This window comes from Hypanus sabinus, chromosome 20 (assembly GCF_030144855.1).
Source record: "Hypanus sabinus isolate sHypSab1 chromosome 20, sHypSab1.hap1, whole genome shotgun sequence".
Classification (NCBI taxonomy): domain Eukaryota; kingdom Metazoa; phylum Chordata; class Chondrichthyes; order Myliobatiformes; family Dasyatidae; genus Hypanus; species Hypanus sabinus.
The window spans coordinates 28,400,456-28,413,836 of record NC_082725.1 but is presented as its reverse complement, the minus strand read 5'-3'; positions in this window follow the sequence as shown (position 1 = coordinate 28,413,836).

Genomic DNA, 13,381 nt, shown 5'->3' with positions numbered 1-13,381 from the left:
TACGAAGGCATAGGCAGTGGTATGGCTCTGTTGGTAAGAGATGGAATTACATCTTTAGAAAGAGGTGGCGTAGGGTCAGAGAATATCGTAACTTTGTGGCTGGAGTTAAGAAAATATAAGGGTAAAACACACATTATAGGAATCATATGTAGGCCTCTAAATAGTATCCAAGATGTGGGGTTGAGATGGGGTTGTAATGGGGTACTTCAATGTGCCAGAGATTTGGGAAAATCAGATCAGTGTCAGATTGTAAGAGAGAATTTGTTCATGCCTGCCAGATAGCTATTTAGAACAGCTTGAGCTTGAACCTAATTGGGGAAAGGTTATTATAAATCAGGTGTCCCATATCTTATTAGGGCGTAAAAGGGAGGTGAGGGTTGATATTGGACCACTGGAAAATGATGCTGGTGAGGGAATAATGGGGGACAAACAAATACAGATGAACTTAAAGTAATTTGCATCAGTCTTCACTGTGGAAGACACTAGCAGTGTTCCAGAAGTCCGTGAGTGTCACGGAGCAGGAGTGAATGCTATTGCTATTACTAAGGAAAAGGTGCTAGGCAAACTGAAGGGTCTTAAGGTGGATAAGTCACCTGGACCCAATGGACTACACCCCAGAGTTCTGAGAGAGGTTGCTGAAAAGATAACAGATGCATTGGTCGTGGTCTTTCAAGAATCACTTGATTCTGGCATGGTCTCAGAGGACGCTAAAATTGCAAATGTCACTGCACACTTTAAGGGATAAAAGAAATTATAGGCCAATTAACCTTACCACAGTGGTTGGGAAAGTGTTGGAGTCCATTCTTAAGGATGAGATTCCAAAGTATTTGGAGATTAATGATAAAATAAATCAGTCAGCATGCCTTCAGTAATGGGAAATTTTGCCTGACAGATATGTTAGAATTCTTCTAGGAAGTCTACCCTGCTTATTACAAAGGAGAGATAGTGAATGTCATTAACTTAGATTTTCTGAAGGCATTTGATAAGGTGCCACATGTGACTGCTTGACAAGATAAAATCCTATGACATTACAGGAAAGCCACTGGCATGGATAGAGGAATGGCTGACAGGCGGGAGGTAGCAACTGGGAATAAAGGGGACTTTTCTGGTTGGCTGCCAGTGACTAGTGATGTTCCTCTTTGGTCAGTATTGGGACCGCTACTTTTCACATTGTTTGTCATTGATTAAGATAATAGATTGATGGCTTATAACAAAATTTGCAGATGATATGAAGAAAGGAGTAGGTAGTGTTGAAGAAGAGGACTTAGGCAATTTGGAAGAATGCGCAAAAAAGTGGCAGATGGAATGCAGTGTTGGAACATGTATGGTAATACATTTTGAGAGTCTTCATGCAAGACTCTCAAAGTTAATACTCAGGTAGAGTCTGTGGTAAAAAAGGCAAATGCAATGTTAGCATTCATTTCAAGGGAATAGAATACAAAAACAAGTGTAACCCACAGGTTTGGCTAGCAGCTTAATCTAGGGGAAGGCAGCCTCTGGCCCAGCCAAACTTGAGAAATTGTGTTTGGGTGGATGCTGTGTGGTGTGTTTCCTTGTTATAAATAAGCATCACAAAATAACAAACAGCACACATTATGCAATTAAGTGATTGAGATTTAAAATTCTTAAGTTGACTATAATGTTCATTAAATAAAAAAAGGAAAAAGGGTTCATTCTCATGAATCAGTCTAACGTGCAATGTTAGAGCTCACAGTTTTCCTGCCTGCTCACTCTCCATCGATTCTCCCCCCAGGCATTGACTCCCGACCCCATTCCAAGTCCACTTCATTCTGCAGACTACGACTTCCCTGTTCTGGCGTCTTCTCTCTCCAACTTCTGCCGAACAAAAAACCGCACAACCTTCACTCGAGCACACAAGAAAGGAAACCATCTCCCCTCATTGGCCAGCGCACAGTCTAAAGCACCCGTTATCTCCAGTCATAACCCAAACACTGCGCTACAGAAAAAATGATTACATTAGCAGGGATTCCTTTCCCAGGTCATTACACAAGATAATGCGGAGGCTTTATATGGCATTAGTTAGGCCACACTTGCAGTTTTGGGTTCCATATCTCAGAAAAGATGTGTTGTCTTTGGAGAGGGTCCAGAGGAAAGTTCACAAGGATGATTCCAGGAATGAAGGGGTTAACAAATGGATCATTTGGCAGCATTGGGCCTGCACTTACTGGAATTTAGAAGAATCTGGGGGAATCTCATTGAAATCTATTGGATGTTGAAAGGACTAAATAAGGTGAAGAGGATATTTCCTATGGTGGGGGTGTCCAGGACAAGAGAGCATGGCCTCAAAATTGAGGGGCAACCCTTTAGAACAGAGGAGGATTGTTTTTTAGCCAGAGAGTAGTGAATTTGGAATACTCTGCCACAGACAGCTGTGTAGGCCAGGGCTTTGGGTATAGCTATAGTGAAAATTGATAGTTTCCTGATTGGTCAGGGCATCAAAGCTTATGGCAAGATGGTGTATGGGTTTGAGTGGGATCCAGGATCAGCCATGATGGAATGGCACAGAAGACTTGATGGGCCAAATGGCCTAATTCTGCTCCTCTGTATTGTGGTTTTATAAACTTTCTTTATCAGTAAAAACTACTAGCAGGAACATTACAGCTTGAAGGTTGAAAACAGAAAATCGGATAAGATTTTGCAAACGGCTTCCCAAATAAAATGACGTTCAGTAGTAAGATTCATATGTAAACAAAAGAAATTCTGCAGAAGCTGGAAATCCAAACCAACACAAAGTGCTGGAGGAACTCAGCAGGACAGCAGCATCTATGGAAATGAATAAACAGAGACCCTTCTTCAGGATATTTTGTTCTTACATATGCTATATTCATACATTAAAACACTGCATGCTTATAATCCATGATGTATTCATACATCTTTCTCATGATTGCTTAAGACATTGAAGAGGGCAATTCAGCCAATCAAGTCAGAGGTTTCCAGTACAATCCCATCATCCCACTTACTTTTCATTTAACCTATTTCCTCCCATATAACTATTGTCTCTACTTGTTCCCCACTCCACCCTATTCTGAATACACTCAGCAATGTCAGGTGACATTTACAGCAGCCAAGTATTCTTCCTGCCTGTTTTTTTTTAAATAATTTTTTTATTGAATTTTCAAATAGGTTACAGAAAGAAAAAAATTATCAACCCTTCCCCCTCCCCTTAACCCCTCCTCTAACATATCCCTATAGAAAAAAAAGAGAAGAAAAAAGAAAGAAAGAAAGAAAGAAGGAAGGAAAGAAAGAAGGAAAGAAGGAAAGAAAGAAGGAAAGAAGGAAAGAAAGAAAGAAAGAAAGAAAGAAAGAAAGAAAGAAAGAAAGAAAGAAAGAAAGAAAGAAAGAAAGAAAGAAAGAAAGAAAGAAAGAAAGAAAGACTGGATATCGGAAGATCCCGACATGCTCCATGGAGTTCATAATAGCTTTAATATGTATATTTATTTCTTTCCCCAGATAACCAATAATTTTATCTTTGGAGCACCTATATATTTAATCCTATCTTTTGTAAATAAGGGTGCCAAATTTTCAGAAATATTTCATATTTATCTCTTAAATTATATGTAGTTTTTTCAAGTGGAATGCAGCTAAAAATTTCATTCTTCCAACGATCTATACTTAAGTATGAATCCAATTTCCAAGTAACTGCAATAGCCTTTTTGGCTACTGCCAATGCAATTTTTATGAATTCTTTCTGATATTTATTCAATTTGGATTTCGATTTTATCCCTTCAATATCGCCTAGTAAAAATAATGTTGGATTATGTGGAAGTTGTATTCCAATAAGTCGTTCCAGTAAAACTCTTAAATTTGTCTAAAAAGGTTGAATTTTCAAACAAGACCAAGTAGAGTGTAAAAAAGTACCAATTTCTTGATTACATCAGAAGCATTGATCAGATAAATTTGGGTTTAATTTATTTATTTTTTGTGATGTAATATATAATTGATGTAAAAAATTATATTACACTAGTCTTAGCTGGACACTTGTATTTGTCATACTGTCAAGACATAGTCTTGACCAATTTGTTTCTTCAACTTTAATATTCAAATCAGTTTCCCATTTTTGTCTTGACTTATGAATTCCTTGTTTAATTGCCTGCTTTTGAATCAAACTATACATGCAAGAAATATTTTTTTTAAATTTTTCCTTTCTGAATTAAAATTTCTATTTCATTAGGTTTTGACAATAACATTGTTTGACCCAATTTATCTCTTAAATAAGCCCTTAATTGGTAATAACAAAAAAGTGTGTTGTTTGATATTTTATATTTATTCTTTAATTGATCAAATGACATTAATATACCTCCTTCAAAACAATCTCCTATATATCTAATTCCTTTTTGAAGCCAGTTGTATAAATGTTTGTTATCCATTGTAAAAGGAATAAGTTTATTTTGAATTAAAGGTCTCTTTGCTCATAAAGATTTCTTTATCTCATCATCAACATTTATCTTATTCCATAAATCAATCAAATGTTTTAATATAGGAGATTCTTTCTTTTCCCGTACCCATTTAGATTCCCACTTATATATAAAATCTTGTGGTATATTTTCTCCTATTTTAGCTAGTACTATTCTAATCCATGCCACTTTATCTTCATCAAAAAAGGATGCAATAAATCTAAGTTGATTTGCTATATAATAATTATTAAAGTCTGGAAGTTGTAACCCTCCTAGGTCAAATTTCCATGTCAATTTTTCCAATGATATTCTTGACATCTTACCTTTCCAAAGGAACTTCCTTTATTTAACTCTTGAAAAAACTTCTGCTGTAATTGTATTGGTAGTGTTTGGAATAAATATTGTAATCTAGGGAATAGGTTCATTTTTACAGCATTTACTCTGCATACTAATGTTATTGGTAACATCATCCATTAATCAAGATCTTCTTGAGTTTTTTTCAATAATGGTGAATAATTTAATTTATATAACTTCTTTATATCATTATCAACTCTTATACCTAAATATTTTACACCATTTATCGGCCATCTAAATTGAGTTATTAATTGACATTGACTATAATCTCCTTTAGTAAGGGGTAGAATTTCACTTTTATCCCAATTTATTTTGTAGCCTGATATCTCCCCACATTCTTCCAATCTAAAAGATAATTTACGCAGCAAATACAATGGGTTTGTTAAATAAAGCAAAACATCGTCAGCAAATAAATTAATATTATATTCCTCCTGGTTAACTCTGAAACCCATAATATCTGGGTCTGTTATAATTAATTCAGCTAATGGTTCTATCGCCAACACAAATAAAGCAGGTGATAATGGACAACCTTGCCTAGTTGACCTTGTTATCTGAAATGATGTTGAAATTTGACCAGCAAACACGAGGAAATCTGCAGATCCTGGAAATTCAAACAATACACACAAAATGCTGGTGGAACACAGCAGGCCAGGCAACATCTATAGGGAGAAGCGTTGTTGACGTTTCGGGCCGAGACCCTTCGTCAGGACTAACTGAAAGGAAAGATAGTAAGAGATTTGAAAGTAGTGAGGGGAGGGGGAAATGCGAAATGATAGGAGAAGACCGGAGAGGGTGGGATGAAGCTAAGAGCTGGAAAGGTGATTGGCAAAAGTGATACAGAGCTGGAGAAGAGAAAGGATCGTGGGACGGGAGGCCTCAGGAGAAAGAAATGAGTGGCGTGGAGGGGAGCACCATAGGGAGATGGAGAACAGGCAAACAACTAAATATTTCAGGGATGGGGTAAGAAGGGGAGGAGGGGCATTTGACCATTTGTCATTACTTTAAATTTGGGATTAGTATTTAAGGTTTTAATCCATTTTATAAGAGATTTTCCTAACCCATACTTTTCCAATACCTTAAATAAAAAATCCCATTCTAATCTATCAAATGCTTTTCTGCATCTAAAGCAACTGCCACACTCATTTCCTCCCTCTTTTGTGCCAGATCAATTATACTAAGTAACCGAGTTACGTTGTCTGCCATGTTTGATCCATATGTATTAATTTTGGTAAGTATTTAGATAATCTATTGGATAAAATTTTTGCTATTATTTTATAGTCGGTGTTCAACAAAGAAATAGGTCTATATCATGCTGGCTTTCAAAGATGTCTATCTTTTTTTGGCAATACTATTAAAATAGCTGTCGAAAAAGATTCTGGAAGTTTATGCGTTCTTTCTGCTTGGTGTATTAACTCCATAAAAGGAGGAATTAGTAAATCTTTAAACTTTTTGTAAAATTCAGGGGGAAAACCATCTTCTCCTAGGGATTTATTACTCTGAAGTGATCCTAGAGCTTCTTTGACCTCTTTTAATGAAAAAGGCATAGCTAGTCCCTTCTGTTCTTCCAAATTCAGTTTTGGAAGAGTTATTTGTGATAAAAACCTTTCTATCTCAACATTATCATTTTGTGATTCTGATTGATACAGTTCAAAATAAAAATTCTTTAAAATTTCATTAATTTCTAAAGGTTTATAAGTAATTTTATTTACACTTGTTCTAATTGCATTTATCATTTTGGAAGTCTGGTCTGTTTTTAACTGCCAAGCAAGAATCTTGTGTGATCTTTCACCTAGTTCGTAATATCTCTGTTTAGTTCTCATAATTGCTTTTTCTGTTTGGTATGTCTGAAGTGTATTATATTGTAAATTCTTGTTAACAAGTTGTCTTCTTTTTTCTTCTGTCATATATCTTTGAGATTCTTTTTTCTAATTTTGTAATCTCTTTCTCCAATTGATCTGTTTCTACCATATATTCCTTCTTAATTTTAGAAGTATAACTTATCATCTGACCTCTCAAATATGCCTTCATTGCTTCCCATACTATAAATTTATCATCAACTGAATGTAAAATTGTATCTAAAAAAAAACTGAATCTGCTTTTTCATGAAATCACAAAAATTGACATTTTAATAATATTGAATTAAATCTCTGTCTGTAAATCAATTCCTCTTTATCCATCATTATCATTGCAATTATCAAGGGGGAATGATCTGACAATATTGTTGCTTTATATTCCATATTTTTCACTTTGTCTTGAATCTTCGTTGATAATAAAAAAAAAATCTATTCTTGAATAAGTTTTATGTCTATTTGAATAAAATGAATAATCTCTTACTTTTGGATTAATTCTTCTACATTTATCAATCAAATTTAAATCTTTCATCAATGATAAAGTTAATTTAGCTACTTTTGGTTTTGTAACAACCTTTGTTGATCTATCTAAAACTGGGTCTAAACAAAAATTAAAATCTCCACTATTAATATTTTGTCATATGCGTCAGCCAAATTCAAAAAGGCCTCTTGCATAAATTTTACATCATTTTCATTTGGTGCATAAATATTCATAAGAGTCCATAGTATCTGAAAAAAATTGACAATGTATAATTACATATTTCCCAGCAGAATCAATTAATACATTTTGTATTTTAATTGGTAAAGTTTTATTAACCAAAATTGCACCTCCCCTCACCTTTGAATTAAATGAAGCTGCAATAACATTTTTGACCCAATCTCTCTTTAATTTCTGATTTCTATCTCTGTTAAGTGTGTTTCTTGTAAAAAAAGCTATATCTATTTTCATTTTCTTAATGTATGTTAAAATTCTTTTTCTTTTCACCGGTGCATTAAGCCCATTAGCATTCAGTAAATTAGTCATTATTTTTAACAGGGTTACTCCAATCATAATAATATCTAATCTTTCAACTTTCAAAGTACCTCGGGGAATCTTTTTAAAATTGTTCATGTTTCAATGTGTCTCTCCCCACCCCGATTGTCCAGGCAAAGAAAGAAAGATAAAAGAGAAATAGATTATAAAGAAAAAGGTAACAAAATACCCCCCTACTAATGTTGTGAATTAAAAAATACACAACATTACCCCCCTTCCCTTGTACGGGTCATGGCAAACGTCATGATTACACACGTGAATCCCGTAGCAATCGATCCGAAGTTCCCCCAGGTCCAGCGTAACATAAAAAAGTATATATAAGAGAAGAAAAAGAATCACTACTCTCGATTAATATTTCTCAAATTTTAACCTTTCTCCCCCGTATCATATAATTAAGAATATATTTAAATATTCTTCTGTCCTTAAACATCCATCAGTTCCATTCACTGTCCCTATCTTCATCTTTAATCTGTTTCACTTTTAAATCTTTGACTGTAATTAGCGAATATTTAGGAGTTCTTGTGCAAATTCTTCTGCATTCCAATGGTCAGTAAAAAATCTTTTTCCATCATCCAAAAAAATTATCAGGGCTGCCAGGTGGCGCAATATAAATTTATAGCCTTTTTCCCATAATTTTTTTTTCGCTGGGTTAAATTCCTTCTTTCTCTTCAAAAGGTCATAACTTATATCAGGATAGAAAAGAAATGTTTTCCCTTCTATCATCAATGGCCCATTTCTCTTTCTGGCACATTGGGCAGCCGCCTTCAGGATCTTTTCTTTATCTTGATATCTTAAGCATTTTATCAAAATTGATCATGGGTTTTGATCAACTTGAGGTCATGGTCGTAAGGCTCTCTGAGCCCTTTCAATTGCAATTAACTGGGTTCCTTCTTCCATTTCCAAAATTTCTAGGATCCATTTTTGAAAAAAAATTATTGGATCCTCTCCCTGTATACCTTCTTTAAGTCCAACAATCTTAATATTATTTCATCTGCTAAAATTTTCAAGCACATCCACTTTTTCCAACAACTATTTTCTTTCTGATGTCCAGGCAGAAATATTATCTTCCATTTTATTCACTCTATCAATGGTGTCTCCCATTGTTTCTTCCAAGTTTTTAATTTTCTCGTCCATTTTGTCCTGACTTTTCATCATTTTATCAAACATAATCTTCATACTTTTAATGATTTAATTCTTGCATTATTTGCCTCAAAGTTTTTCTTATGTCTCCATCACCTCCAACCTATTCCTGTTGCTCTTCTTTGTTTGTCTCTTCATCTTCATCTGATTTATCCAGAGAATCTGATTCCACCTCATCTTCACTTTCACTTTCAGTTCCGATCATAGCAGGGATTTGTAGTTTGGGTTGCTCATGTTTGCACATGTCCCTTCCTTCACGCATGCACAATTCCTGTTGCTCTTTTTTTTGGAAACGGTTGATGTTGCAGCAGTTTCCTGTTCTGTATCGCCAGAGGTAAAATGTACTTGAGCCCGAGGCTCTTTCATGGTGACCGGCCTTGATTCTGTTCCAACTTGTGTTGTCTTCAAAGTAGTAGTTTTCTTCTGCTTCTGTTTAGGAGGCATATCTTAAGACAATCCTGAATAGTTTATAAGTAGTTTTTAAAAAGTATTTACTAACTTTTCTTCACTTAAACGTTATTTTACTGTTTTTTTTTTACGGGAGAGCTGGATTTCCACGTCTCGATCCTACGTCATCACATGACATCCCCCTTCCTGCCTGTTCTTGGAATGCGAACAGATACCAGAGCATTGGGGAGAACCACAGTGATGGCACAGTGACAATATGTCCATGCTTCACAGAACAGCTACCAAAGCCAGGATTAAACCTTGGTCAGTGCAGCTGCCTGAATGAAAGAGTAATGCTCAGAAACATACGCAGCACCAATTTGTGGTCAGCATTACAAAAAAATAATTAGCTGCAAAGTCACACAATTTGAGCAGCAGAGTCTAATGCTCATGTTATAGTTACTGACTTGGAATAGATGTCTAAAAATGTAGAAGGTAGATGCCTCATTTTGGACATGAGAGTAATATTTTAGCAGTACAACACTGAAGGAGGGCTAAACTTCCATGCTGAAAGCAATTTTTGAGAAAAGCAGACAGAATCTCTCCTGTGTGTCCAGACCAATATTTAGATCACAGCCAATGCCATTAAAGCAGATTATCTGCACATTATCAAATTGCTTTTTGAGAGTCATTGATTTGTATAAATTCCCTGTCATACATCCTGCAATATAATAGTGATTATACATGAAAACACTTCTTTGACAAAATGTGTTAGGACATTATGTGAGAGTTTCTATATAAATAAAAAAAATCCCTTTATTTTTCTAGTTTTCAAGCCATTAGTACTAGCTAATTGCTTAACATTACCTGTTACTGATTAGAACATTTTGTATAGAATTGGCAGAGCCATTTAAGTAAGGCAAATTTGCTGCTAGTCAGCATCTTTCCCATACAAAGCTACAAAATGTGCAAAACATGAAATTATATGGCACAAGATGAAAAATAAGAGGCAAAGACCAAGAGGAAACTGAAGACTCTTAACAAGTTGACATCATAAATACTCAGTGGCCAACTGAGTATGTGAGTATTAGGTATTAGGTACAATACCTAATATTTGAGTATTTGAGTATTAGGTACAACTGCACCTTATTGGTTAATGCAAATAGCTAATGGGCCAATCATGAAGCTACAACGTAATGCAAAAAAAAAAGCAAGCTGGTCTGGTCAAGAAGTTAAGACCAAATATCAGAATGGGAAAGAAATGTCATCTAAGTGACTTTGACCATATTGGTGACATATGGGGCGGTTTGAGTGTAACAAAAACTTTTGATCTCCTGGAATTTTCATGCACAAGTCTCTAGGGTTTACGAAGCATGCTGCAAGAAACAACAAAAAAATGAGCAGCAGTTCTGATGAAAATTGCTTGTTAATGGAAGTGGTCAGAAGAGAAGGTCCATGCTGGTTCAAGCTGACAGAAAGGCAACAGTATCTCCAATAACCATGTTAGTGTGGAGAAGTGCACTTCTGAACGCACAACACATCAACCCTTGAAATGGATGGGTTTCAGCAGCAAAAGGCCACTTTATTAGATACAGGGGGTACTTAATAAAGTGGCCATTTAGTACACGTTTTTCATACAAGAACTCAGGATGAACTTCATTAGGAGATGCATGGCTGTTTATCACTAAAATATAGGTTAAGAACGATGACTTAAGTCTGATCTCTTCTGGAGCGATGAAGTTGAAAGAATAGTCACAAGGAAAGCAGTATAAAGGCTTGGAATAAGAGTGACATTAGGTAGATATTGAAGAGGAAGAATGTCAGTGCATACATTGCTGCAGAGCATACAATGAATATAGATGACTAAAATGAATTAAAAGTCAATCATGAGCCTAAAGAAATGTTGATTTAGTAGAGATGGTGACATACTTAATAAATGAGCAAATCTAATACAGACACATGAAGTAAGGAAATGTGGTATCAAAATTAAGGGAATTTAAACACTAATAGGAGCCTGAACAATAATCTAATTTGGCTTCAAAATTGAAAAGGTTCAAGGTGCATTTATTATCAAAGAATGTATAAGTTATGCAATCTTGGCAGGCAGTTGCAAAACAAGGACCATGAAAGAACCCAATTTAAAAAAAACGTCCAACCCCAGTGCCCACAGACAGGGAAAAGTTTAAAGCAAGTCATGCAAACAATAGAAGCAAGTGAAAACAACAGCATTCTGAACCAAATTGAGTTTGTGCATCCAAATCCCTGGAACAGGTCAAAGTAGACCCAACGCCTCGATATTCAGTTCGTCATATTAGCGGGTCAATAAAGGCAAAGTGCAGGATTGGTGATCATAAAGCTAGCAGAGTTGGAAGGGATTAATAGTTAGTGAGAAGGGATCAGGAGAGAGCAGAGGTTAGTCAGCAAGAACAGATGTTATCAAGACCAGTCATGGTCCAGTTCAAATACTCATGGAAAGAGATGGCTGGAGTGGATTCAATGGACAGAGTGCAGAATGTATGTGATGAATAAAGATAATGGTTTCATCTTTCATAAGATTGAGTTAGGAGAAACTTTTCTTTTCCCAGCATTGAAAGTTAGATAGAAAGAGTAACAAACAAGGAGTTTGAGAGAGAATGTGATGAGACAGAATGGGATATTCCCAGAATATATGTGGAAACTGACTTCTTCCATATATTGTTCATCTTATTGATAGCCAGCAGTTAGCAAGCAAAACGGATGCCAGGAGTAGATCCTTAAGGAACTCCCAAGGATTAATGATGTCGAAATAAGAGAAGACAATGTGGATAAATCTTAAAAATAGCTGCAGTAGACCAATCAGAATAGAACCAGGTAAGTGCAGTTTCATTCACTAAATGATGGATTTCCCAGTTTTTGGAGTGGAATTGCTTTCATGTAGACTGTTTTATATTGTATAATTCAATTCAATGTGAACATTCAAAAATTTTGCATAATTTGATTGCAAGGAAGAAGTACATATTGGATGAAGAAACTACCTAGAAATGAATAGTGAATGGAATCTTCCTTGATCTTTCTTTGGCTAGCAAGTCGTATCTCAATGAGGAGAGCAGTCACCTGAGAAACACAATGTAATGCTGAAAGCCATTTACTCAAAATAGGCATCCAAAATGAATCCGAGGGGGGCAGAAAGGATATTGATACCATGACCCAAGCACATCAAGACAGAATGAATTTTTGAAATATTGAACTAATGATCAAAGAAACTCACCCCAACCTATTTACTGAATCAATGCCTTCAAATCAGTTGGATATATCTCTGGAATAAGAACTGAATTGGTAGATGGAACAGCAGCCCTCAGGATCTCTGTTGTGTTTTCGATCTTGTTATCATCTCTACATCAGAAATTGTTGGAGAGAGTTGTCAGAAAATCAATGACATGCTACATATTTCTATATTGCTATGGGAAATTAGCAGGAACTAAACTCTTTCTAATTTCAGTTGTCATGATTTGTAGGCCTGTATAAAACTTTTTGAATAGCATCTGCATACTAATACATTTGAGCATCCATTTCCTCTCCCAATGAAATGTGACAGTGATATTGCTCTCAAAATCTACAACCCATTATGAAACTGAATAAAAGTCAGAAAGTTTCATGAAAGTCAAGCATTGGTTTTCTGTAATTTCATTTTTTTCCAAATATTTGTCTCAGCTGCAAATCAAGAAGTGAATTGTTTAATAAAACCTATAGCTTTATATTTCAGAAAATGATATAAAATTTAGTTTCTTGGAATCTTCCAATTTAATTAATAATAACTTTCTGAAGGTCTTTCCCTTTTAATAATTCAAATTAAATAATAAAAAGTCAATTAGTCAATATCAAATATGATCCGGATCATTCACGTGTCAGGTTGTGTGGGTCTTAAGACAAGGTTCATTCAGGTGGTTGCAAGAGATCCTATACCATTACCAAAATCCATGAAATTGTTCACTATCTTAGAATATGCTAGAAAGTATTGTAATCTCACCTTTCAGGAATGGCAGCATTATGATTCTGTTAAGGGCTGTACTACTTTAAAAAAGTGCTTGCCATTTCCTGCTTTGGGAAATAAAAACATAAGAAATAGGAGCAGGAGTAGGCCATCTGGCCTGCTGAGCCTGCTCAGCCATTCAATAAGAGTATGGCTGATTTGACCAAGGGCTCATCTCCGCCTACCTCCCTTA